Raw genomic sequence first — 27606 nt, 5'->3', positions numbered from 1 at the left:
TGGGGCAATTGACTTGGGGGCTTTGGTTGGTTTCATTACAGGCTTTATTTGGTATTGTTGGGCAGCATTTGCTTCCATTGCTGCAAAGGGGTATGGGATGGCCTTCTCTGTTGATATTTGGAGTGTTAGAGCTCTTTTCTTGTATGCAGGGCATAATGATTTATTTATAGATTCATGTGGGCCTTTGCAATTGATGCATGTAGGCTGGGTGTTTTTGCAAGTTGTCAGCTCTTTAGGATGGAAAGATTTACAATTAATACACTCTTAGAGAATTTCATTGCAATTGTTTGTCGTGTGTCCCAGTTTGAAACACTTCTGACACTGAATAGGCTTAGGTTTGTATTCCTTGTGTGGTTTGATTTGCCCAAATAGGAATAATTTCTCTGGGATATCAATTTTATCCTTTAGTGTGAATAAGAAGGATGTACTAGTTTTTATGCCATTAGAGTTAGGTTTTCCAAGTTGGGTAACATCCTCAACTGGGATTGTGTTACCAGTCCTATCTGAGAGGCCTTCTTTTAACTCCTGAGTAGATATCTCTGGGGGAACATTATAAACTACAATTTTTGTTGGTGATTGTTTTGGGTTCCAATTAGATGCAATAATTGGGATATTTAGAAGGGATTTAAGGTTTATTATTGTATCTGCTGATTTCTGATCTTCTACAGCTATTAGCAGAGATCCATCACGGTTAATGTTAAGAGAGAAAATTGATTTTAGCAATTTAAAAATTGCAACTCTTATTGCAGTGATCATTTTTATTTCAAAGGGGGTAGTGGGAGTAATTTTAAGGTAAATTCCTAAGTTTTTGGAGAGATGATCTTGGGCAGGGAGAGGGGAAATGCTTTTAATTGGGGAGATTTTTTTCCTTTTTTAGAGCTTCTAGAGGGGACCTCTTGAAACCCATTATCATCATTTATGGTTGCATTAGGATCTACAGTTATCATTGTCCTATTCTCCGAATTTGAGCCATCATTAGAACTTTCAGATAATGTGCTTGACCAGCCAGGATGGGTATCTTTCACTATGGAATTTGATGTGGGATCTGGGGGGACGTTTTTTTTTGGAGGACTTCTAAACATTGCCTATTGGAAAAAGCTTTAAACACAAATATAAAACTAAAACAAGAAGGGAAAATAGATGATATCAAACCGTCTGCACTATACTATGGGGAGGATAAACACCACAGTATAGCCCTGAGGATGACTTGAGCAGGATAGGTTTGGTGCAACTGCTGATTAGAAGCGATAATAATCACGAGAAAATATATTTCGATTTTCTTATAAGGTTGCTGTTGTGCGTTACATTGCATGGGTAAATCCATCCAACACTGACTGAAAAGTATTGAAGGATTTTTCCATTGGAGGGGGGATGAAACACCCAAGAAGTTCGTTTTTATGTAGCCTAAATATTTTTAAAATATTCTGAATAAGGATTGGTTGGGTTCCCTTTCACTCCTCCCTGTTTCTACACACATCCTGATGATTGGCCCAGAAAAGATGGTGAAACCTCAATATATTTTGACTTCACTCTCTAACAAGTTTGCCAATCTTAAATGAATTTGAATTGAAGTTATCAAGTATTTTGCAGTAGGTTGCATCAAGATCTGTCATTTGTATAGTAAAGACGAATTGCATCTTGACAAATCTACTTTTTACACATTCACGACATGCACAATCTCTAATAAAACTGCTACTATTACCTAATAAATTTTCTAAATAAAACTAATATTCTTTTTCATTTAACCATTTCATAAATAATTCTTGGCTTGGTCATAGGTAGAGTAGAGGGACTGGTCCCATTCTAGAAATCCATTGTCCCTTCCCTTTATCATTAAACTATTACTATTATTAGACAACTATTAGATTATTTTATTCAAAGTGGATGCAAGTTGACACCCAAGCATTTATTATCTATCAGTCCCTTGCATACATTAAACCCAGGCATACACCAAATGAAGTCCAGGTTAAGGCCCTTAAAAGCATCAAGTCTTCTTTAAAGCAGTCTTCTTTCAGAGTTCAGAGTGACCACATCTAAACTCGGATATTATTAAACCAATCAATTTTTCAAGTGAACTAATTTATCACTTAGTAATAACCATTGGCAAAGTTAGAGTTACCTATAGTCCTTTTCTATGTTAATCAATAACATCAGTGACCTTCAATGATTCTAAAATTGTCTAACAGTGATAAAATACAACAAATTATTCTCTAAGACTATAATTTTGAAATACGAACAGAAATAAGCCAAAAAATTAAACATTGTGTTTTGACCATTATATTACTTTGTTCTGCAGTGGAGAAGTAGGCAGACGGGGTTTGAGAGAGTTGTATGCCCGATACATGGGAACAAATGAGCTTGCCCCTGAAATCGCGGGGACAAGGTAGTCAGCCTCCAACGCTTCCCTTACTTCTCTCATAAGTGAATTTCTGCTATTCATTTGGATTGAATTATTTCATTTGGATAATTAGAAGGCGTTTATTGGTAAGTGGGGGGACTTAAAAAGCCCCCTTGCGGGTAAGTCATTGTTTTGTGACTTTACTTTAAGATTTAATTACGCTTAGAACTACAATGGCTGAAAGTGAAAAAATTATTTTGAATCCGTTACTGAATTGTGTAACGAGAGCACTAACAGATGGAATAAAATTGGAGTGTATCGTAAAAGCGTGTGTTGCTTTCTATACACAAGAAGATTTTATAGAGGCAAAGCGAATCCTTTATACTGAGTTGAATATCACGAATCGTCTTGTTATATACTCTAAAGATGAAGACAATATCATTGAAATATGCAAAATTCTAGTTTCAGCTGCAAAAAATAATGTGAGTATGCCAAAATTTGTCATCTTTAACCCCTGCTCGGTTCCGGTCATCGGATATGCGGTGAATGCAACAGTTACTGCCAAAGTAAATGAACTCTCTCGGAAGCTTGATAATTTTTTAGCTACCCAGTCCGCTCCAGCCACCAATATTTTCACAAGGAGTCATAGTGCACCTGAAACGTACAAGCCCAGAAACTCTACCTATTCTGTTGTCTTGAAAAATCCCCCCAAGGAGCTCAATGGCTCAAATGACCGGAAAGCTTTCATAGACAGTTTCTGTGAAAATACAAATGACATTAGTGAACTTCGCAAATCTGCAAACGAATGGAAGCTTGTGGTCATGTCGAAAGCTGCTGCAGCGAAAATCGTTGAGAAAGCGAAATCTTATAAGCCTGATCTCATAATTACTGGTCTAGAACCCCTGCGCAGAGCGCTGCTCCTAAATGCATCGGATGATATAAACTGTGAAGTCATAAAATATCTCATTCTTAATTGTATTAATACTGAACAGTGAGGAAAATTCCATTTATTAAAAGCGACTTTTGACACTCTTATTTATCTCCCCACAGTTTTGAGTGTTTTGGTAATTATTAGCTACGAGCGTCTACCTGCTGATCCGTTTAAGTTCTTGCCAAGACGATGCTATAACTGTCACAAAATCGGTCATCTCGCTTCCCAGTGTACGGCTGAACCTGTATGCTCTAGATTTGCCTCAAGTGAACATCGTTCTACGCGAGATGAACCATGCAGACAGCCAACATTCTGCGTTGAATGCAAAATCGGCAGTCACACGTGTTACAGTGTAAAATGACCCTCAAATAGTAATCCACAAAAGAAATGACTTCTGAATCTTATGCAGTTAAATGTTTATCGTGGAACATTCATGGCTCGTTCGCGAATAAAATTCCGATCTTAGATATTGTTTTAGAGCAAAATGAAGTTGTTTGTTTACAAGAACATTTCGTCACAAGCCGCAGTAAAAGTATTCTTAGTTTTAATAGTTCAGTATCGGTCTATTCAGTTTCAGCGAAGCAGCTAAGTGGAAAAGGGCGACCCTCCGGTGGTGTTGTCACTTTTGTTAGTTTGACTCTAAGATCTAGTGTATTTGAAGTCAATGATAATTTCCTCGCGATTCGTGTTAAGGGCTGTGTTTTTAGTAATGTATATTTGCCTACAAATTACCATAATGAACGTTCGGAGCGTGCTTTTAATTATTCGAGTGATAAACTCGGCCAGTGTATTAACCGTATTAGATCCTTAAGCCTTGAATGCATACTAGTTGGTGACTTCAATTGCGACTTGAATGAACGGCTCTTATCTAGGTCTTTACGTTCTACGTTGTTGCTTAGTATTTTTGGAGACCAGTTTGACCTCAAGTGCAAAGATTTAAATTTTACACATGTACACACCTCAATGTCCACATCAGATCTCGATCACGTCGTTGCGTCCGCAAATCTCAGGATTTCGCCTGTCAAGGTTGTGCTTGATTTTCAGCTGTCTGATCACTTACCAATACATTTCTCAGCCGATATTCCTTGCCACAGCTCAGATACACAAACGCAAACAACTTCAAAAATACCTCCTAGGTCTCGCCGTGATTGGCGTAAAATTAACCCTGTTTTATTTCAAGAAGAAGCCGCCAGAGTCCTTAGCAAGATCCGTGTCCCTTTCCATCTTCTCTCTGGATTAACTGCTCTTTCAAGGGAGGAAACACAACTATCAGTTGACTTTTTTTGCGCAGAAATTGGCCGTGCCCTTTGCTGTGCTGAAAAAGCTGCCGTCCCTCTAAGTAGACCCCGCCATCACACCCTTCCTGGCTGGTCTGAAAATCCAGAGTTAGTGGATACCCATTCTAAATCTAAATTTTGGCTTCAACTTTGGGTTTCTTGTGGACGACCCCGTTCAGGGGTAGTCAATTCAATCCACCTGCTCACAAAAAAAAAATTCGCAAAGGAGCAAAAAGCTCACAGACAAAAAATGATTGATATCGAATCTACACGGGCCAAAATTAATCCTTCTTTCCTTTGGCGTTTTCTGTCCTCTAAAAGCGATGTGTCTTTATCCGCATCTGCTATCCCTGATTCTGAATGGTACGCATATTATGGGTCAGAATTTTCGCCTCCTGACCCAGCCCTCAACGAAAGATACGAAGCTGAGTTGGACGACTTCCTAGATAGTTGTCCTCGGAGTGATTATCTTGTAACGGAGGGAGCTGTATGTAGGGCCATCCCTCACCTAAAACCTAAACAATCTTGTGGGATTGACGGGATCAGTACACTCCATCTAAAAAGGGGTGGGCCCGCTCTCATTAGTCATGTAACCCTCCTAATGCAGATTATCCTCATTCAGGGTATTGTCCCAACCACTTTCTTAATTGGAGATCTTACGCCAGTTCCTAAAAAAGGAAAAATTACCATGCAATGCTCCTCTTTCCGTCCAATCACGGTTACTACCACTCTCTGCAAGTTATTTGAACTTTTATTCGTAGATGAGTTTGAAAAACTGTGTTGCAGTCCACCAAGACAATTTGGTTTCTAACGCGGCATTAGTTGTGTAGAAGCACGCCATGTCGTTGCATATGCACTCCTGGATGCGAACAAATCACGAGAAAGTTTAGCAATCGGGGGCTTGGACCTGCAGAGAGTGTTTGATTCATTGATTCATGCGCTTATGTTGCTAAACTCAGCTAAAAGAGGAGTGAACTCAAATATCATCCGGGCTTTCCGTGATATTTATTCTCACCTTCGCGTGCGACTCAAGCTCCCTCCCGACAAAGGCCTTCCACCAGCCCAACGGTCAGCTTAGATACCAGTCCATAAAGGTACCCGTCAGGGAGCAGTTTTATCCCCCCATTTCTTCAATAACTACATTATTGAACCTCAAGACAGCTGTCCTTCATCATGCATTCTCAGTTCCATTGACATCTCCCTAGTATGCTATGCCGATGACACGCTGAATCTCAGCCGGACACTTAACCGCCTTTCAGAAATATTCTCATGTCTGCAGTCCAACTACGAGAAAGTCGGTCTGAGATTTAACTCCCAACAGTCAGAAGTTTTGTTTTATGATTTGAAGAATGACCCTCCCACTAATATCACACTCGGTGATTATTCAGTAGAACCAGTTTATAAAATAATATATCTAGGGTTGCCACTAGGTTCCTCATTGCAGTCTACCCATTCCCTCCTGATAACACATCTTGAACGGCGAATATCCAGCTCCTATGCTTTGATCGTTAAATCCACTCGGAGATTTAACCGTCCACTACTGGCAAGTATTTACAACGCTACCGCTCTGCCACATATATTATATGTGACCCCTTTCTGGAATTTATTGGCAAAACGTGAAAAGTCTAAACTCCGCTCTATATTTTTCCGTTTTGCAAAGTACCTACTAAAATTGCAACCTTGGACAAAAAATAGTTTTCTGATTCGGCGCTATGACCCAGCGGACACAAATCTTGCGTTCGAGGCACTTATTAACCGGCAAAAAAAAAAACCACCAATTCCAAACCCCGCGTGGGCAATTTTGGTTTTTTAATTTTCCCTCTTGTTTTTTTTTTTTTTTTTTTTTTTTTTTTTTTTTTTTTTTTTTTTTTTTTTCCTTTCAAAAGTTGTTGTCTTTGTTGCTATTTTCGAAGAAGTTGTTGCTTCTGTTGTAATTTTTGAGTATGCTATCTTTCAGTTTCCACTTTTCGTGCTATTTTGTATACTATTTAAGAGTTGTTGCTTTTGTTGTTATTATTATCGTTTTGTTTCCTTTTTTCGTATTTTTGTATACTCTGTCATTGTACATTTATTGTATACGACGGGTTTTCAATATATATTATTATATATTATATTATATTAATGTTATTTTGGAATATAGCTACATTAAGGGAATGAATTCAAAGCTTAAATTATGCCCTGGAAAGGTGTTTTCAAGAAATCTTCTCTACCCCTTCCCTATTCCCAAGACTTAGAAAAATGCCTTGTATGAGTTTATACTATTCTTTGACTCAATATTTCGAAAACAATAATTCTAATGATTTGAGCAGAATTTAAAGCCATTTTTGGAATTTGGTTTTAAATATAAGAGACACTTGTTTGATTTCTTAAAAAAAAATAATTAAATCAGGATTTATCAAAGTTATGAGGTTTAAAACACTTTCCTTGGGCCTTATGTGTCCTTTATATCTATTTCAAAAAGTTCCACTTTGATAATACAAATTTTGTCTATGTTCATTGAAAATCATTGCCCATCACCTTCCTCAACTGCTTTCCAAGATAACAAAAACATCAAATTCATTGGGAATCTTGCACTTAACAGACCAAACGCTATAGAGTTGCCGATAGCAGAGCCACAAGGCTTCAATGTTTTATTGTTATTTATTTATTTTTTCCCAGATACACTTAATATGGAATAGGTGGTTATATCAACTTTAGAGGGGGCTTATTTGATTGTAAATTTGATGTTCAAGCGCCCTTTTTAAGAGCTAAAAGTAATCAGAGCACAACTAGCTCCCGCCCCCCACACTCTCTTTTCCCTAAATGCACTTAATAAAAATTTTGAGATAACCATTTTGTTCAAAGTAGTCCAAAGATCATATAACAATGCCTTCAGGGTTGGCACAACCCCCAGAGCCCAGGGGAAAAGGTTGTAAGTTATGCCCTGAACATATACGATTTTTATGGAAGGGGTGGCCACATAAACTTTGGAGTCAAAGGTCATCAGAGGACAAATTGTGTAAATTGTGTTGTTGAATTACTTGTATGCTTGTTTTCCCTTTTGTATTTTATAGCCAAATTTTCAGTTCCTTTCACGATTTTTATTCTTTTCTTCTCTCTTTGATTTTCCTTCTTCTTTCTGCCTATCAGTATATTTTTTTTTTTTTTTTTTTTGTGATAAAGGTAGTAACCCACTTAAATGAGTGCGAATATATATTATGACCCTTTGAATGATTTTGAAAAAAACGGTTTATTCTTGGAAGCCAAGCTCGTGACACACTTGCGGGAGATGATGAATGCATTGATAATTTTTCGTTGAATTGTCGCCCAAGTAATTATGTGAATCCGAATAATCTTTATGAGTATTCAAATCCTGCGAGTGCAGAAAGAGCGATCGTTTCTGGAATTGTCAAGGTCTAAGAACGGAATATTCTTCTTTATGTGAGATTTTAAGTTCGCTGGATAAGAAACCGTGTATTGTAGGCCTTTGTGAGACAGTTGTTTCTAGCAAGTCACTGCCATGGGATTATTCTGTCCCACGACATATTTGCGAGTAAAGAGAGCGGACAACCATGGAGCGGGGCAGCCTACGGATTTTGATTAATGAAGGTACCCAATATTGGGCTAGGGATGAACTTTCTCTGTAGTTTGAAGGTATCACAGAAACACTTTTCATTGAAATGAAAAATGAAGGAGAAAGAAATTGGATTTTGGGGATTAATTTACAAAAATCCGACATGTGATATTAGTTTTTTTCTTGATGAATTTGAACCATTGTTAGATAAAATTAATAATGAAAATAAAAGCAAATTTATGATGGGAGATTTTAATAAAGATTTACTAAAAAGAGCGAATAGCTCAGATTTTGTTAATATGAAGGTGTCACATGATAGTTTTCCTCTTGTTACTATTCCAACTCGGATTTCGCATCTCTCGGCATCTTTAATTGATAATTTTTTTGTTATGGTAGATTGCTTGAAAGATCCCAAGCAGATGTGGTTGTGTCCGACTGCTCGGATCATCTTTTTTAAATAAGTAAAATAGAGCTGAATCAGTCAAAGGAAAATAAACAAAATGAAAGGGCTTCGTTTTACCGTGAAATGAATAATAAAAACCTAAAGAGTTTTGCAAATATGATGGATGAAAGAAATTTCTCGCGTGTAATAAAGGAAAACTGTCTAGATACTGCGTATGACCTATTCAATGAGATAGTGACGAATGCAATGAATGAAACATGTCCCTTGCGAAGAATAAACCCTAGTAGAAATTTTCCTAAGAAACCATGGATATCAAAAGCTATTCTGGTTTCAATAAAGCAGAAAAACAAACTTTATGTGAATTATTTAAAGGATCATTCAGTGATAATTTTATAAAATTCAAGAGTTTTCCGAATATTTTAAGTTCAGTAAAACGGAATGCTCAGAAAATTTATTTCCGAAATGAATTTCATGAAAATCAAGGGAATATGAAAAACACATGGAAAACAATAAATAAACTGTTGGGTCAATTTCATAGTAAGGAGGAGGTCGTCTTACTGATTCTCAAGACATATCTGAATTTCTGTGTGGCTATTTTGCAAATGAAGGAAAAAGACTTTGCGATCAAGTGCGGGCTAAAATACGCAAATCAGCGAGTTTAGGATCTGTCGTAGAAAGACAACCTGTAATTCAGAATTCCTTTGAGTTTGCAAGATATTCCGAATAGGAAGTGGCATGGTTCTGGACTACGATGAAGTCAAGCTCTAGCGGGATGGACGAGTTTTCCCTGAAACTCGTAAAGGCCGAAAAAACGAGTGTCTTACCTGTGTTGACGCACCTCATAAACCTTTCTCCAGATCTTGGAGTCTTCCCGGAAGCACTAAAGATTGCAAGAGTTTCCTCTTCATAAAGGAGGGAAAAAAGATGACCCATCGAATCGAAGACCTATATCTATTCTCCCATTTTTCTCTAAGTTATATGAGAAAGTGGTACATGCCCAGTTAAATTATTATATTGAAAAGAATAAAATTCTAATGGAAAATCAATTTGGGTTCAGAAAGGGGCTATCTACGGATATAGCAGTTCTGAAATTGGTTGATTGGATTAGTGATGCATTTGAAGCTGGTCTCATACCCGCAGCTGTGTTTTTGGATATGAAAAAAACGTTCGATACGGTGGACCACTCAGAGCTTATTCAAGCTCTTGACTCGATTGGGGTGAAGGGTTCGAGTCTGGAATGGTTTTCATCGTATCTAAACAAACGGTATCAGACAGTTCACAACGGGTCATTTTTATATTCAAAAATGAAAGTAGAGTGTGGGGTCCCACATTGGTCAATCTTGAGACCTCTACTTTTCATTATTTTAATTGATCAAGTGAAACACTACCTGTCAGAGGCTGGTGTCATCCTGTTTGCAGACGACACTTTGCTCTTTCTGGCAGCGCCTTCACTTGATGTTTTATATAATAAAATTCATAATGCAATTTCTGAATTTCTAACTTTTTCTCAGCAAAATATGTTAACCCTAAACTTTTCTAAAACCTTTTTCATGATATTTTCTAGACTTTCGTCTAGTGCTGGAAATGACCATATCACGGTTCAAGAGAATGTGATAAGAGAGTAACAACAACGAAGTATTTGGGGTTTTTAATTGATGAAAACCTGTCGTGGAAAAACCATTTAAGTGCAATAGCTGAAAAATTAAGCAGAGGCCTTGGGGTGATGCAAAGAATTAAAAATCTAGTCACAAAAAAGATCTTGAAAATGATTCATTTTTCTATATTTTACCCATATATTAGCTACGCATGTTCTATATGGGCAAGTAATTTTGTAACATGTTTCAAAAGAGTACAAAAACTTCAGAATAGAGCTGTAAAATTATTATCTGAATTTGATGATTCTGATGAGGTTCCTGCTCATGAACATTTAAAAAGAATAAGTTAATGGATGTATCCCAAATTCGAGATACCAAGTCACGATTTTCTCGTATAAATATTTGAATCAGCTGCTCACCCCTGCTTTTGAAAACCTTTTTACTTTTAATAGAAACCGTCATAATCATAATAAAAGAAAAGCTGATAACTTAACTCATGAGTTTGGGAGCACCACTCGGACATCTTTTGTGGTTCGCTATTATGGTCCCTATGTTTGGAATATATTGCCCGAGTGTGGGAAAAATGCGCCTAGTCTTCCGGCTTTCAAGTCACGGGCAAAGAAGTTTCTTTTATTTCGTGGGTGAATTTTGTGTCAAGCCCACTCCAGGTTGTCATTCTATTTAAGGTATTTCCCCGATTTACTTTGCTTTTTTTCTATCTACTTCTTGTCTTTTCCTCTTTCTCCCTTTTTTCCTTTATTCATTCATCATATAAGTTTCTTGTGTGTTGAGTAGCAAGGGTTTTAATTAGCTGAGAGTGATAACCTCGCTTGCCCTTTCAAGCTTATTGCCTTTCTTGGCAGGCGAAAGGCGAATAGTGTTTGTTTTCTTTTTTAATAAATGTATATCTCATATCTCATAATACACATCCCCTCTTACAACCTTTCCCTTTTAACCTAAAATGGATCCAATCAAAATTTTGAGATAGCCATTTTGCTCAAAATTGTCTAAAGGCAAAATGACTATGTCTCCAGGAGTTTACCCCCCCCCCCCCGGCCCTTGGGCTCCAGGATATGCTAGTTGTTCATTGTTAACATATATAAGGTTTTATAAAAGGAGTGGTTGTATAAACTTTGGAGGAGACTCCTTGAAAAAAAACCTAGCCTGGGGCACAGAACATAATTGACGAATAAGTTAAGGTTTTTACAGAAGGGGTGGTTGTATAAACTTTTGAGAGACTCATTTGACTGGAAATCAAGGGAGGGGGGCGAGTTACAGGTAGGACAAAGAAAGGCATATGAAGGGCCATGGGTCTGCTTCCATAAGCTTTGCAATAATATATTGTTAATAACTTCTTTTTTTTTGGGGGGGGGGAGGGGGGTGATGGTTGGGCTATAGAGGGCCAGGGGTCAGTTTAAATAAATTTGGAATACAATTATTTTTGTTTGGGGGGGGGGGATCAGGCCATAGAGGGCTGGGAGTCAGCTTCCATAAGTTTTGTAATAAAATATCTTTAATACAATTTTTTAGGGGGAGCGGGATGAGAGATGGAAGACCCTCGGTTAGCTCCCACGAGTTTTGGAAACAAATAATATTAATATTTTTTTTGGAGGGGGGAGGGAGGTGGGGCATGGCCTTGGAGGGCCAGGGGTTCATTCCCATAAGGTTTAGAATAAAATATCGTTCACAATATTTAGTAGGGGGATCGAGCCATGGAAGGCATGGATGGTAAGACACAGAGAGAACTCGTTCAGTATCATTTATTACAACTAAGTCAAGTAAGGAAGGTTGTTGTTGGTGCCTAGATTGTGTTGCCGGGTCTATGAACTATCAGTAGGTTGTTGGTGAGGGAATTTTTAGTGACACGGGGTGGGCTAAATGTTTCAAGGTTTCAAATGTTTTTCGGTTTGGAGATTTTAACATGCCTGGTGTTCATTGAATTGAAGGCATAGGATACCCCTCGAAAGTAGCCCACCCCGTGTCACTAAAAATTCCCTCACCAACAACCTACTGATAGTTCATAGACCCGGCAACACAATCTAGGCACCGACAACGACCTTCCTTACTTGACTTAGTTGTAATAAATGATACTGAACGAGTTCTCTCTATGTCTTACCATGCAGCTCTTAGAAGCAGTGACCGTATCAGGATCATTACTGAGATACAGATAAATGGATTGGATATAGAAATCTTTCACAGATTGTCAGAAGCACCGCTATTACATTGTATATAGTAAAGGCCATAAGGCTTGAATGTTTTATAAATTTTTTTCCCGTGAGGCACTACATAAGGAAGAAGTGATTAGATGACTTCTGAGGGGATTCAGTTGATTGGAAACAGGAAGTTATAGTGTCCTTTTTGAGATTCAAAAGTGATTGGAGGGAAGCAAGCCCCCCCCCCACCCTTTTTCCCCAAATGCTTCCAATCAAAATTTCAAGATAAGCCATTTTGTTAAGAATAGTTCAAAGATTACATAACAAGAACTCTAGGGTCAACATAAACCCCCAGAGGCCTGGGAGCATATAAGGTTTTTATGGAATGGTTTTTAAAATAGTTTAATGATCAGATGAGCCCCCCCCCCCAACGCAATAAAAACTTACTAACAATATTTTCCCCCAAAACTTAAGAGAGCTAACCCCTGGCTCTCCCGCCATAGCCCCCCCCCAAAAAGCAACTAAGAGACTTATTACCAGCACTTTATTCCAAAAATCATGGGAGCTGACCCTTGGCCACCATGGCCTGATCCCCTACCCAAAAAAAACAAATTAATTGCAGCTTATTCCTAAACTCAAGGGAGCTGGCGCCTGGCCTTCCATGGCTCGATCCCCCTACTAAATATTACGAATGATATTTTATTCTAAACCTCATGGGAATGAACCCCTGGCCCTCCATTGCCATACCCCACCTTCCTCCCCCCCCAAAAAAAATATTAACATTATTTGATTCCAAAACTCGTGGGAGCTAACCGAGGGTCTTCCATCTCTCAACCCGCTCCCCCTAAAAAATTGTATTAAAGATATTTTATTACAAAACTTATGGAAGCTGACTCCCAGCCCTCTATGGCCTGACCCCCCCCCCCAAACAAAAATAATTGTATTCCAAATTTATTTAACCTGACCCCTGGCCCTCTATAGCCCAACCATCACCCCCCCCCCCCCAAAAAAAAAAAAAAGAAGAAGAAGTTAATAACAATATATTATTGCAAAGCTTATGGGAGCAGACCCATGGCCCTTCATATGCCTTTCTTTGCCCTACCTGTAACTCACCCCCCCCCCTCCCTTCTGCCAGAGTAATTAATGTCAGACCAAATGGTCATGCCATTTATATGCAAAAAAGACATAAAAAATAGGCTTAAGAAGCTTGATGATTATAGAGCTACTGGACCAGACAGCCTATTCCCAAGACTATTCAAACAATAGCTGAGCACATTGCAACAATGTTTGAGATGTACTTCACTTCCAAACAATTGTAGGCATGCTAATATTAAGCCAATATACAAGAAGGCAAGGTCCTTGCTAGTAATTATCTGCCTATAAGTCTCACATTGGCTGTATGTAAAGTACTTGAGGGCACCATAAACAAAACACTGGTCTCTCACCTAAAGAAAAACAGCTGCTTAGCAAAAGCTAACATAGTTTTTAAAAAGAGCATTCAATTGTTACCAACATAATTTAGTCATATGATTTTGTGACTAGACTCTTAGATATTGGCCTACTAGTAGATGTAATATTGCTTGACCAAGCCAAAACCTTTGACAAAGTTCAAAACCAACTACTAATTTTGAAATTAAAGGCAAATGAAATGCATACAAATTAGTCCCCGAAGCTGCACCGAAAACCGGCGGCGCGCAACCAAAAAGCTTTCAGCACACCGCCACCGAAAAGGCTTCAGCGCGCCGGCGTCGCCGCTGATACGGTCGGCGGCGGCGCGCCTCCGGAAATTTGAAGCACCGAATTATTTTCTGAGACTATTGAGAAGCAAATATAATACAAAATCTACTATTTAATGGTAAATGCAAAATTTTTTGGATCCTCTCAAAATGTTTTTGAATCTACTTGTCAACCGTGGACTTTAGATTATCATTCACTCGTTTCTGTCCTTTTTGGTACAATGTAATATTTTCTAAATAAAATGACTTTCAACTAGCCAGGATATTCCCCAAATACCTTATGTATAAATGCTTTACCATATCCAAAAAGGCAGCTATTCTACAAAAGCCTTAGAACAAGGTTTTTACATATGCACATGCTTTTTTTTTACATATGTACATGGAAGCATGTACAAAGTGGAAGAACTAAACTTATATGAAAAAATTCTTTGTTTTCCTAACAACCTTCTCAAAAAAAATTCAAATTTAGAATAAAAATGAATTCCTTAAAATATTTTGTGATATAGATTAGGTGTGATATAGATTTGCTTCCTATGTTCCCAAAATATAAACAATACATGTCCTTAAAACGAAATTTGCCCACAAGATAGAATGCAACATAAAGTATGTAACAAAGTATTATTCAATACAAAACCTTCTGGCAAGTGTTTTGTGTAAAATGGGAAACCTGACCTTGCTATAGATGATGAGGAATATGAACTGATGCTTGACCTTTGCTCTCTAGGGTCAAATTTTTCTACTACAGTCGAGGCCATTGAGGGAGAATTCTTTCCCACCCTAAATATTGCTCTGCTCTGTTGGGATCTCCTAAAAGGTCACCTTGAGGAGCAACCTAATGATAGTAGCTTTATTTTGCTTCTGAAAGAAAAGATGAGAAACAAGTTTGACTCTCGCTTCCCATCTCATGGTGTCAGCTGTACTTTTGGATTTCGAAACATTCAATATCAGTGAAATTGATGACCATCTGAACATTTTGATGGTTCACTGACAAGAAGGGAATTCTTGTTCAAAATGGTTAAGACTCTAGTGCTAGAGACTGACATAAGGTTATTTATCACATCCCATTGGAATGGAATTTGTTCAATAAACACTCCAGGCTCCACCAGTTCAACTTGTAGTGTGCTTTTTTGCACAGTAAAAATTATTTGGTACGTAGTGGAGAGGGTCCTCGAAAACCCTGAAAGGGAGATTGCAATTTCTGATGCTGTCACTGAATCAAGTACCCCAAACAGTTGTGTTAATATGGCTAATGGATTTTCTCAGAAGAGCAGAAACATTAAATCTGCTCATGATCATACATAAAAAAAGGAGGCTGCTTGGTTAGATAAATGTGTGAGAGCAATGATGCAGAACAGAATAAAAATGATCATGTGATATGGCGTCAAGTCGATTGCCTTCTGAAAATATATTCTATTCAGCTGCCATGGATTGTAGCTTTGGTAGGAAAAGTTATATCGTTGGCGGCAACAAGTGCTGGAGCAGAAAGGGTTTTCAGTGGTGCAGGACTAATTGTCACTGCTGTGCATTCTAAGTTGGCTCCACACCGTGCAAACAAGCTTATTTTTATACATGATAACTGCAAGCTCGTTAAAGCTTTAAAGGAAAGTGCTAAGGTTTATTTCTAGCAAAGTGTTTTGAATTTTTTTTCTGTCTCCTTAAACTGCCTGAGAATTGACAAGACAGGGAATTTAAAACTTAATTCAAATTAAACTCTGAAATTTAAAGCCAGGATTAAAAATTTAATAATATATTTATAATATATTCAATAATATAATTATAAAGAATGGTTTTCTTTATATGATGATGCCTCTTTTTATATAAAAGCTTTTCTTTACAAAATGTTACTTCTTTTTCTTCTTATACCTGGGAACGAACCGTTCTTAAAAAACGACATGCTAACTTTCTGAAAATTGGCTATGTAAAAAGACAAAAAAAAAAGAATCAAATATTAAATCCTATACGCTAAAGTATAACTTTGATCATTTAATATGCTTACCCGCCATGTTCAAGTACGTCCACGACCACAATACCCTAATTGCTGAGATGGGAAGGACAAAAAATAAGCTCTTTCATTCTCAAAGGCGTTGGTTAAAATATTTAATTTTAAAACCTTGATTTTATCACTTGAGAGGATTCAATCTTGAAGCAAAGAGAAATAATAGCTTCAGTAGCGTAGACAGTGAGGGGTTAAGTGGTAGGGTAGTCAAAGAAGTGGAATGCAGGTTGAAAGAACAGGAAATTCGAACATAAACCAAGATATACACATCAGACTCCATTGATGTTTCATAAATTAGCCATGGATTTATGGTGACAGTTAATTTGTTTAATTCAAGATTTAGAGCTTAATTTGAGTTAAATTTTGAATTTAACTAATTAGTTTAAGGCAGTTTAAGGTCTTGCTGTTGATCATTTGGATTGAAAGAATGTTTTTGAGAAGTTAAGATTGATATTTCGTCCTTATTTTGTCCGAGGTTTTGGTCATGGTAATGAAGCTAAAAAGAAATCGAGTACCGAATTCCGATAAAAGCTGATACCGATTAAGGATTCAATCTTGGAGCAATGAAAAATAATAGCTTCAGTAACGTAGAGAATGAGGGGTAGGGTAGTCAAAGAAGTGGAATGCAGGTTGCAAGACCAGGAAATGCAAACATAAAGTAAGATATGCACATCAGATTCCATTGATGTTTCATAAATTTGCCATGGATTTATGGTGACAGTTAATTTGTTTAATTCAAGTTTTAGAGCTTAACTTGAGTTAAATTTTAAAATACCTATTTTGTCGGATTCATTCAATTATAAGGCAGTTTACGCTCTCGTTGTCCATCATTTGGATTGAAAGAACGTTTTTGAGAAGTTAAGGTTGATATTTCGTCCTTATTTTGTCCGAGGTTTTGGTCATGGTAATGAAGTTAAAAAGAAATTGAGTACCGGATTCCGATAAAACTGATACCGATTAAGTTTCCAAAACTTTTAAAAAGCAGCCAAAAAAAAAAAAAAAAAAATCTAAAAATAGAACAAACACCGATCAATTGACGGCGCGCCACCAAAAAAAATTTCAGTGACGCCAGCGGCGCACCGCCCCCGGCGTAATTGTATCTGCCGCCACCAATTTTTATTTCGGCGCGGCTTCGGGGTCTAATACAAATAATGTAGATTGAATAGAAGCCTTTTTAACTGGCAGGACTCAAAGAATGATGATGTACAACTACAGTAGCAATGCTGTCTTTTCTGAATTGCCACTTATTTACCTTGTCTATACCTTGTCTATAACTTATTACCTTGTCTATAGTTTTATTTATTTTATTTATTTATTTAGACTATGATGTAAAGTTAAAATTTTAGTTAAAAACTAAACAGATACAATAGCTTTTAAATGAGTCCTTAAACACCTCTGTTAGATATTTCAGTGCCCTATTAACAACAAAGAAAAAAAAATGGTCAGTCCTACCTATGCAAAAATGTGATTTTCCTTGTTGTTAAAGAAAGGGGTGTTGTAAGTTTTGGTTTAAGTAAAAGATTAATGGTTCTTCAGAAGGAAACATCCTAGAACAAAAAGAGACATTAGATTACTAATTGTAAGCTCAATTTTATAATTTTTGTTTATGTTTTTGATGATTCATCCCAGTACCCCTTTATGGGTCTCATATAGTCCTTAAATGTACAAAAAAAAAACTAAGCAACAAAATGATAGAATTTTTACTTTGTACTATACAGCAAGTAAAAACGAGTCATACTTTCTTTTTTGTCCTATTTTTACCTGTTTTTGAGTCGGTTTCATCAATTATTATGTTTGATTTTTCTACATAGCCTATGGTTATATGAGACAATTAAACGGGGGCAGGGGATGAACTGCCAAAAAAAAAACAACGAAAAAAACATGAAAAATGAACATACAATTAGCAATTTAAATATGTTTCTCTTTTACTTCTTAGATGTCTCCTTCCAAAGAGCTGTTATTCATCACATTTACCTAAGTTTCCTGTTTAGGATTTTCAACAACAATAGAGATTCTAATGGTACACTTTCTGTTTTGATCTGATGATATTGAGGGGTTTCAGGCTCTCTTTAGAAATTCCTGCTATGTTGTTTATAAATACTATTTTACTATAAATGAAAATAATAATCACCATTCCAGAATCAGCTACCAATGACAATTCTTTTTCACTAGACAGTTTTTAGAAATACATTGGTAATGGTCTAGATTAGAGGGGATTGAGGATGAAACATGTTAAGAAAACAGTACTTACTTTATAATATTCAGAATAATTGCAGCTGACACTTTTTGCATGCAGCTCTGCTATAATTTACCCTCCCTCTCGCCTCCACTAAATGTGCAAATACATAGCCCAAATTATATATTTCCTATGCAATTATACCCATGTATCTCTCTTGTTCCAACTTATTTTCCTGTAAATTGAATTAACTGTGACAAAACAAGAACCAGAGATACAAAAGTGATGGGTGGTGGAATGCATGTACAATATATAATTTAGGCTATATATATGTCCATTAGGGGTATGGTGGTAAAGTGTAGTGGACCTGTAGTCAGAATATGTTAACTACATTTATTCTGCATGTTATAATTATCCTTGGTGCAAGCAACCATATTATAATAAGCTATAGGTTTAAACTATACCCAAAGAGATCATTATTTAGAAAACATGTGTATATACATTATAGTCTAATCCAAAAGGAACTAGGCTAGCAGAATACGATTGGTCCTTCATTGATGCAATGAGTGCAGAAGATCCATATTGTGCCACTAAAAATTTATTGCTTGATGTTTTCAATAGACATTCATCTACAAAGTGGAAAAGCAAAACCAATACTCTCCCATTTATGTCAAGGAAATTGTCATGTCAAAAAATGGAAAATAGGACAAAAGTTTACCTTTTTTAACTACTGAAATAAGTAAGCTAATTAACAGAAAACATTGAGCACGGAATTGAAACAGAAAAAAGAAAACCTTAGGAGATTATCAAGTCTTTAAAACTTTTTGTATCCAGACAACCAGCCAAATCAAGGAGTTGAAGAGAAGATTTGAAGAAAAATTAGCTGAGGATGTTAAGGATAATCCTAAATATTTCTGGCGTTATGCCTCTCAAAAATGTCATGGCAGATGCATAGTTTCTGATATCTTGTACAATAGTCAACCAGTTGCTGATCCTGAGCTGAAAGTTGAAACTTTCAACCAACAATTCTCATCTGCCTTTTCCCTCGAAATCCATTAATATTTTTCCCCCCACCTCCTATATATGATATCACATAAGATCAATTCTGATTACTGATACAACAGTTCTAAAGGAGCTTGTGTCCCTCAAAACGAATAATTCTGCTGGTCCAAACTGCATTCCTCCTTGTATCCTTCATGAATGTCAAACAAACTCGGGTAAACCTCTCTCCTAGCTGTTCAAGTTATCATTGAATCTTACCAGACTACCTCAGGATTGAAAAACTACCAATATCATTCCAATATTTAATAAAGGTAGAAAGGGCCTTGCTGAAAACTATAAAACCTGTTAGCATGACATCAGTGGTTGTTAAGGTTCTTGAAAGAATAATCAGTTCCACAATTATTACACATCTTGGAGCAAAAAATCTCTTGCACAGCTCACAGCATGGTTTTGTTCTGGAAGATCTGTTGATACCAATCTCCTTGAATCTTTATGTCCACATCACTAAGTTACTTGACTCTGGGGTGCCTGCTCATATGATTCTACTTGACTTTTCTAAAGCTTTTGACAAAGTTTATCAAAAGCAACTTGTAATTACATTATGTGTAGTCAAGCTTGAAGAAAAATCCTTGTTCTGGATCCTTGACTTTCTTTATCTGCAATCTCAACGTATTCAGCTATTTGATGACTCTGGTAACCATATCTGCAGAATTTAGTGGTTGATTAATTACTGTTGTTATGTAGTACTTATGTTATATCTCATTGCAGGCGCTTGGGTTTTAAATAAACCTTGAAATTGTATGAAATTCTACATGGTGTCAGAAGTATAGAAGATGGATTCAACTCATTGTTGACCCATGATTGACTGGAACTTCCCTAATCTAAAGCATACACAGACTTAGTTTAAACAACATGCAAAGTTAACGTTTAGTGCCCCCCTGAGTGGCAAATCAGAAGCTGAGAAGTGCTCATACCTACTGATATGGGTTGGGGAGAAGGAAAGAGGCATAATTAACACATTCAGTGTTGCTGATTCTGGACAAACAGTGGCTGCATACAGGAGCAGAGGTAAATATACTTCCATTGGTGGAATTTGAGAGGCTATACCCCCATCCAATTCTAAACAAGACCAATAGCATCCTGACAAGCTATACCAATGGAAAGTTAAATGTATATGGAGTGTGTGAAGATGAAATACAGTGCATAGATAGACCCGGACAAAAACATAAATTCTTTTTAGTCAATACTCAAAAAGTCCCGATCATCAGTAGATAAACCAGTGTTGACCTAGGTCTTGTCAAATTTATATTTGAGATCCAATCTATGGAACAAACCCCTGATACAATCAAAATCATGATAGACAATTACGCAGATGTTTTTGAAGGCATTGGACAGCTGCCTGGCATTTGTAAGTTAACATTAAAGGAAGGAGCTATCCCCACCATTGAACCACAAAAACAACTAGAAATTTTTGGAACCAGTAAAAGAAACTTGTCTATTTAACAATGAATAACCATATACCATAATTCAAGGCTACACACAGTATTCATTTGCAGATGCGTCACTATAAGAAATTCCATACACAGATTACTACTAATGCCATCTTTTTAAGAAACATTGGAGACTTATTCAAGATGTTGTTTTTACAAATGAAGAGCCAACATAAAAAGTAATTTATAGCTGGCATCAATATGACAAAACAATTAATTTTTTAAGTCCCTGTAACAGGATCAAAATAAAGTGGCGGATTAAATAGAAAAATATGCTTTGAATAATGCCTAAGGAACTGGACGGATTCATATTCATGTCAAGGGTCTTCTTGACTAAAACCTTTCAAGAGAGAAAAACATACTTACTAGCTCCAGCGAGCAAAATCAATTTTACACCCAAAATTATAATTTTTGTTCTGCAGCACAAACAGACTAGTGCGCATATAAAGGGAAATAGAAATAATAGCAAATGTGAAAATGAAGGCTATAACATGGAATTTCGGTAGTTTTATGACTTTTACACAAAGGGCTGTTTTGATTGACTCATGGACTGCTCTCCCCCCCCTCCCTGAGATTAGAATGCGTATTCTTTGATAATGAGTAATTTAATTAAGCTATTTATGACATTTTCTTAAAGTAAGGGTTTGCAAAAGCACAGAATGGCTGGCCCCCAGCCCCCCATTGCACTTCCAGGCTGAAGGGTAACGAAACGGAGATCAGCATTGCCGGTTTGTACCTTAAAGGTCTAGTGCCATCATACTTCTTTACTTTTATTTTTTAATTGCTTAAAGTATGTCTTTAGAAGGAAGGATTTGTGGTAATTTTAATTCGTTTTAAGTTTTAGTTTATTATTTATAATTTCTATTCGTTTTGGGTCTGGATTTTATTTATGTATTAATTGTGATTTATGTTCTTTTTATGCTTGAATTGTTATCTAGAGATATCTCTTGACCTCTAGACAACTATATCTCTATTGCGACAACAATGGGAAGAGAAAACCCCAACTCAATGCAACACAAACAATAGCATATTAATCGTTTTCATCGGTTCTCACCTCAAATTTGTTATTACTCAAGCTCCAAATGTATAAGAGATGACAAAGCTCTTCAACCGGATTCGATCTGAACGTGCAAGTATTAGGCCTGTTTTTTCACTCATCAATGTGCTAAAATCTTACATCTTTTGTCAGAAAACGCTTAAAAGTGAAATCTTTGAACAAAGATCTTACATCTTTGGCAGTTTTTGTGCAAACGTCTTTCATCATTCTGCTCTGATCAGCGGTCTGAGAACAATGATGAGTAGATCATCAAAGTTCTCTCATCATTGTTCTATATGGTAAAACAGTGGCGGTCTTCACACTTTTTGCTAACATCTGTGAGCTGTAAGATCTTATAACAAAGATGAGTTAAAAAACGATAATCATTGCAGAAAGATGTAAGATCTTAGATGTAAGATCTTAGTGCTAAAAAACGGGCCTATTAATAAGCATAGATTACAAGAATCATGTTTTGGAGATACAGGGCAAAAAGAAAGTATCACTTTGGAAGGAAACTGCTTGACCTTCTGGAACCATAGAGACAAACTAGTCATCAACCAAAGTATAATTTTGAAAGGGACTAAAGTTGTAATTCCCCCATCCACACAGCCTGGCATCCTATGCAAACTGCATGTATTGCATCTGGGTATAACCAAAACCAAGCAGCATGCTAGGACTACCATCTTCTGGCCCGGTATCACAAAAAATATCACTTCCCTCATATCCAGGTCTCATGCTTGCAACACATATTGTGACAATCAGCAACAAGAGCTGCTTTTATGCTCCAAAAATCCCAAGTTGCCTTGGGAACACATGGCCATTGACATCTTTGATTGGCAGAATTGCCACTACCTCATCACAATTGACTACTAAAGTCAATTCTTTGAGCTTGATGAACTAGAATCATTACCCTCATCAGCCATCATTATGAAATTGAAAAGCCAGTTCAGTCACCATGGAACACCAAAAATACCTCACATCTGACTTCAACAATTTTACCAAACTGTGGGACATTAGTCACAAAACAAGCAGCCTAAAATACCCCCAAGGTAACAGACATGCTGAAAAACAGTCAAAACTTCAAAAAAAAACATGTCAAAAGCACTAGAAAATGACTCAGATCCATACTTAGCCATTCTTGAATATTAAATACACCAATTGATGATGGACAGAATACACCTGCAGAATTACTTATGAGTTGTAAGCTCTGTTCAATACTACCAGTGATTTCATCATAACATGAACCAAAAACTGTCCCTTATTTGTTGTTTGAAGTCAACAAATGAAAAAACAAAACTTTCAGAAATCATACCATGACAGATCAGCTAAATCAATGACTACCTTAAAGGCATGGTAACCAGTGTGGGTCAAACTTAGCAACATAAAGAAATGGGGAAAAGCATTGATAACCAAAGCCTTTCAAGGTACCCCTTGCTCATACCCAGTGAAAACTCAAAATGGCTATACATACCAAAGGAACCAACAACACATCAGTCCCCAAATGGGACTAAATGATGACCCCCTTTACCCCATAATAACCGCAAGAGATGAATCTTGTCATTTCTCACCAAGGATGAGCTCTGATGGTTCATCAGTTGGAGCTGAAGGAAACATGTAACCATCTGTAGTACAACCTTCACCACAAATACCTTCAGTGCTCCTACCTACAGAAAATACATTCACATCTCCCATTGCCAATCATCCACAAAGCCCCTCTACATGGATGCCAAGGACCACTGGATACACCACCCACTCTGGCCAAATGGTTAAGTATGTTGTTCCCTTGGATCTGTGAGGCAAAAGCTAACAAGAGAGAGGTGAGGCAGAGTTTAGTGCTTGATTAATTACTGTTGTTATGTAGCACTTATGTTACACCTCATTGCACGTACTTGGGTTTTGAATAAACCTTGAAATTGTATGAAATTCTACATGGTGTCAGAAGTATGGAAGATGGATTCAACTCATTGTTCTACACCCACAATTGACTGGAACTCAATTTAAAGCAATATCCTTTCTTCCTGTTTGAGGCCCTATACTGTTCAATATCTTCATCAATGGTGCTCTTTCCACTATCAGCAGTAACTAAATGCTCTAAGCTGACAACCTGAAGCTTCTTGGTTGAGCCTTGTCCTGTGAAGATCATGCCCTTCTACAAAATGATCTTAGATTGATTGTTCAATGGGCTGAGGATTGGCTTCTTAAATTCAACGTTGCCAAGTGCCATGTCATTCACTTTGGTAAAATGAATCCTTGTTGCTCTTATTTTTTTTTTCAGGCCACCCACTCTCCTCTGTAAATAATAAGCAAGATCTTGGAGTCACTATTGACAATGAACTAAAATTCAGTAATCATTTAATTAAATTGGACTTGTCAGCAAGTTAAGGTGGCTATAACCAGTGTTACCAACAGGTATAACCACACCTGTTGGTAGCAGTGACCATGTTGTAATTATTTCAGAGTTATGTTTACCTACCATTCAGCCTTCCTCTAAGCAACAAAAGCATGTAAACTACAAAATAGTCTCTGAAAAACTTGCCAAAGTCAACTGGAAAAAGCTTATTACTGATGATGTTTAGGAGACTTGGTCAAATGTAAAAACGGAAATTCTAAATACTGAAAAGTCATGCACCAGAATTTGTCAGGTAAAACAGGCAAAAAGTTTACCTTTTTAGACTACTAAAATTAGTAAGCTAATCAATAAAAACACAGAGCATGGAACCATTACAGAAAAAATAAGACCACAGAAAATTATTTAGTCTTCAAATCCTTTTGTAATCAAACAACAAACCAAATAAAGGTATTGAAGTGAAGGTTTGAGGAAAAACTGGCAGAAGAAGTTAAGGTTAACCCTAAATCTTTCTGGCGTTATGCCACTCAAAAATGTAGCAGCAGACGCACAATCCCAGATATCTTGCATGATAGTAAATCAGTTGCTGATCCTGAACTGAAAGCTGAAATTATCAATCAATATTTCTCTTCTGTTTTTTGTCCAAACCCAGTATTGTATATCCTAAACCTGCTTTATATGATGTATCACATAATATGGAACCAATTCTGATTACAGATTCTCTGGTTCTGAAGGAACTGACATCCCTCAAACTGAATAAATCTGCTGGCCCAGACGGCATTCACCCATGTATCCAACATAAATGTTGTACAGTTTTGTGTCAACCTCTTTCCCTGCTGTTCAAATTATCATTAAATCTTTCTAGACTACCTCAGAATTGGAAAACTGCACATAATATTCCTATTTTTAAAAAAGGTAGAAAGGACCTCGCTGAAAATTATCGACCCATCAGCTTGACATCAGCAGTTGTTAAGGTTCTTGAAAGAATAATCAATTCTGCAGTTGTTAAGCACCTTGAAGCCAATAATGTTTTACACAGTTCACAACATGGCTTTTGTTCTAGAAGACACCAATCTCCTTGAATCATATGATCACATCACCAAGTTGCTTGATATTGGGGTTCCTGCTGATATGATTCTGCTTGACTTTTCTAAAGCTTTTGACAAAGTGTGTAACAATTGACTTGCAATTCAATTGCACACAGTTAAGCTTGAAGAGAAATCCCTGCTCTGGATCCTTGATTTTCTTTACTTGTGAAACCAATGTGTTCTGTTGTTTGATGACTCTGTTCAGCTGCAACGTGTGTTCTGAGAGGAGTTCCTCAAGGAAGTGTCTTGGGTCCTACATTATTTAATATTTTCGTCAATGATGCTCCTTTGATTATCAGCAGTAATTCAACTCTTTATGCAGATGACCTGAAAGTTCTTGGATCAGCTTTGTCCTGTGAAGATCATGCCCTGCTACAAAATAATCTTCATCTGCTGGGTCAATGGGCTGAGGCCTGGCTTCTTGAATTCAATGTTGCCAAGTGCCATATCATTCACTTTGATAAGAATCCATGCCACTCTTATTTTTTCTTATGCCATCCAATCTCTTTTGTTAATAATGAGCAAGATCTTGGTGTCATTATTGACAATGAATTAAAAATCAACAAACATACTAAGAGGTCTGCTCCTGGGGTTGGTTCAACCTTGGGTTTGATTAAGCGTATCACTTCCGCGTGTTCTACTAAAGTCATCAGTCTTCTTTATAAGGAACTTGTGTATCCAAAGCTTGAAGTTGGAGTGTCACTTGCCTCCCTATATTTTGAAAAAGATATAAAGTCTCTTGAAGATGTGCAGAGACATGCTATTGAAGTGATATATGGTATACAAGAGTTGCCCCGTCCTGTAAGACTGTCAAAGCTTAACCTCTCATCACTTTTTTACAGGAGAAATAGAGGGGATGCCATTTTAGCCTTCAAGTTATTGAGGGCTGATATTCTCATATCATTAACCCCTGTTGTTAGGACCAATTCAAGAACTAGAGATCATCAACTGAAACTTGTCAAGAGCTGTTCATTCCAGAGCTGTACAAGGAGAAATCCTTAGATTGCTCCTAGCTGCAATTTAAGGTAATAACCTCCTGTAGTACTTGCTGGTTTGGGAATGATGTTTTCTGAATATCACAGGAGCATCCCAGTGATATTTCCATTCAACACTTGCCCACTCACAATCAACAGTTTTTTTTTTCGGACTTTATAGAGGAAGTTGAAACAGTAGAATCAGAAAGACTGTTCCCAGCTGGCACTGCACAAATAGAAAAAAAGTTCCATCTCTCTTGTCTTTTTATATATTTTGTTTGAAGCTTTAATGAATGACTCCTTGTTAAAGAATATAATATAGAGCTAAAAAACAGGTCTATCATATTATTGTGGAAAAAAAATTTCAATGCTATTACATCCCCCCTTTGGCTTCAGTATACTAATGAGGGCAGGTTAAATTTCTTCAAGCAGTCTGGGTATGCCATATCATTATGTGAAGCTGATAATTTAGTAGATCTCCTTTGAACTCCTTCTAATAATGCAATGTCACTTTTATATGAAGAGTTGCTGACTGGGCAACCAAACTCCAGATGAGGGTAAACAAGAACTGTGTACAATATTTTAACTACCAAGAAGAAATTGTTTGTTTGATCAGACCAAGAAGTCTGCTGCTGGTTCTAGTTCAACTCTGGGGCTGATTAAGCATTCCCCTAAAGTCATCAGTCTTCTGTATAAGGGATTTGTGTAGCCTAAGCTTGAAGTTGGAATGTCTCTAGCCTCCCCTTCTTTAAGAAGATGTGCAGAGACATGCCAACAAAGTGATATTCAGCATGCAGGAGCTTTCCTGCCCTGCAGGAATAGCAAATCTGAAACTCCCAAAACTAGTATCAAAGAGAAATAGAGGTGATGCCATTCATGCCTATGAGCTAATGATGGTCAATACTCTCCCACCATTAATTCCTATTATTGTCCTAATTCAAGAACTAGAGGTCAGTAAGTGATACTTATTAAGCAGTCTATGCTTCCAAGAATCTGCACTCAATTCTTTTCCTCAACAATTGTCAGCAGTTGGAATTAACTCTCCAAAGAAACAATAACTGCTGAATCTGTTGACATTTTCAAACAAAGGCTGGATGCTGAGTGGTCCTCTAGAGAGTGTAAACTCAACTGGGAAACTACTGATCATCCAACTGCACCTGGCCACAAAAGAACATTGAAAACAACTCAAATCATCAACTATGGAGCTTCACAAGGAGAAATACTTAGATTGCTCCAAGCTGCAATTTAAGGCAAAGGAATTAAAAATGGCCAGGAACAGGAAAAGAAGTGCTGGAGATTGCAAGCACAGAATGTGGTTAATAATGCAGTTCATTACAAAAGATACAAGCATGCAACCAGATGAGAAATATTTCTAGAAAGATTTTAGAGCAGTATGAGAAGACAATAACAGCATCAGTAAAATCAAGTTCTAAAAGATTTTGAAACTATGCCTCAAATAAAAAGCCTGGAAGACATTCAGTACATAATGTCATCCCCAAGCAATAGCAAAT

The 27606-nt window shown here is 37.0% G+C and overlaps 1 protein-coding gene across 3 annotated transcripts in view; it reads right to left on the bottom strand.

The window, feature by feature from the left end:
• LOC148952398 (pyruvate dehydrogenase [acetyl-transferring]-phosphatase 1, mitochondrial-like) overlaps positions 1-27606 on the bottom strand; it is a 47197-nt gene that overhangs the window by 17090 nt on the left and 2501 nt on the right. The gene's annotated exons all lie outside the window — the stretch shown is intronic.

Source organism: Artemia sp. Qi Xiang Cuo, chromosome 5, assembly GCF_049724085.1.
Source record: "Artemia sp. Qi Xiang Cuo chromosome 5, ASM4972408v1, whole genome shotgun sequence".
NCBI classification, from domain to species: Eukaryota; Metazoa; Arthropoda; class Branchiopoda; order Anostraca; family Artemiidae; genus Artemia; species Artemia sp. Qi Xiang Cuo.
The sequence above is the reverse complement of the archived record's forward strand: the minus strand, read 5'-3'. Positions and strand labels throughout refer to the sequence as shown.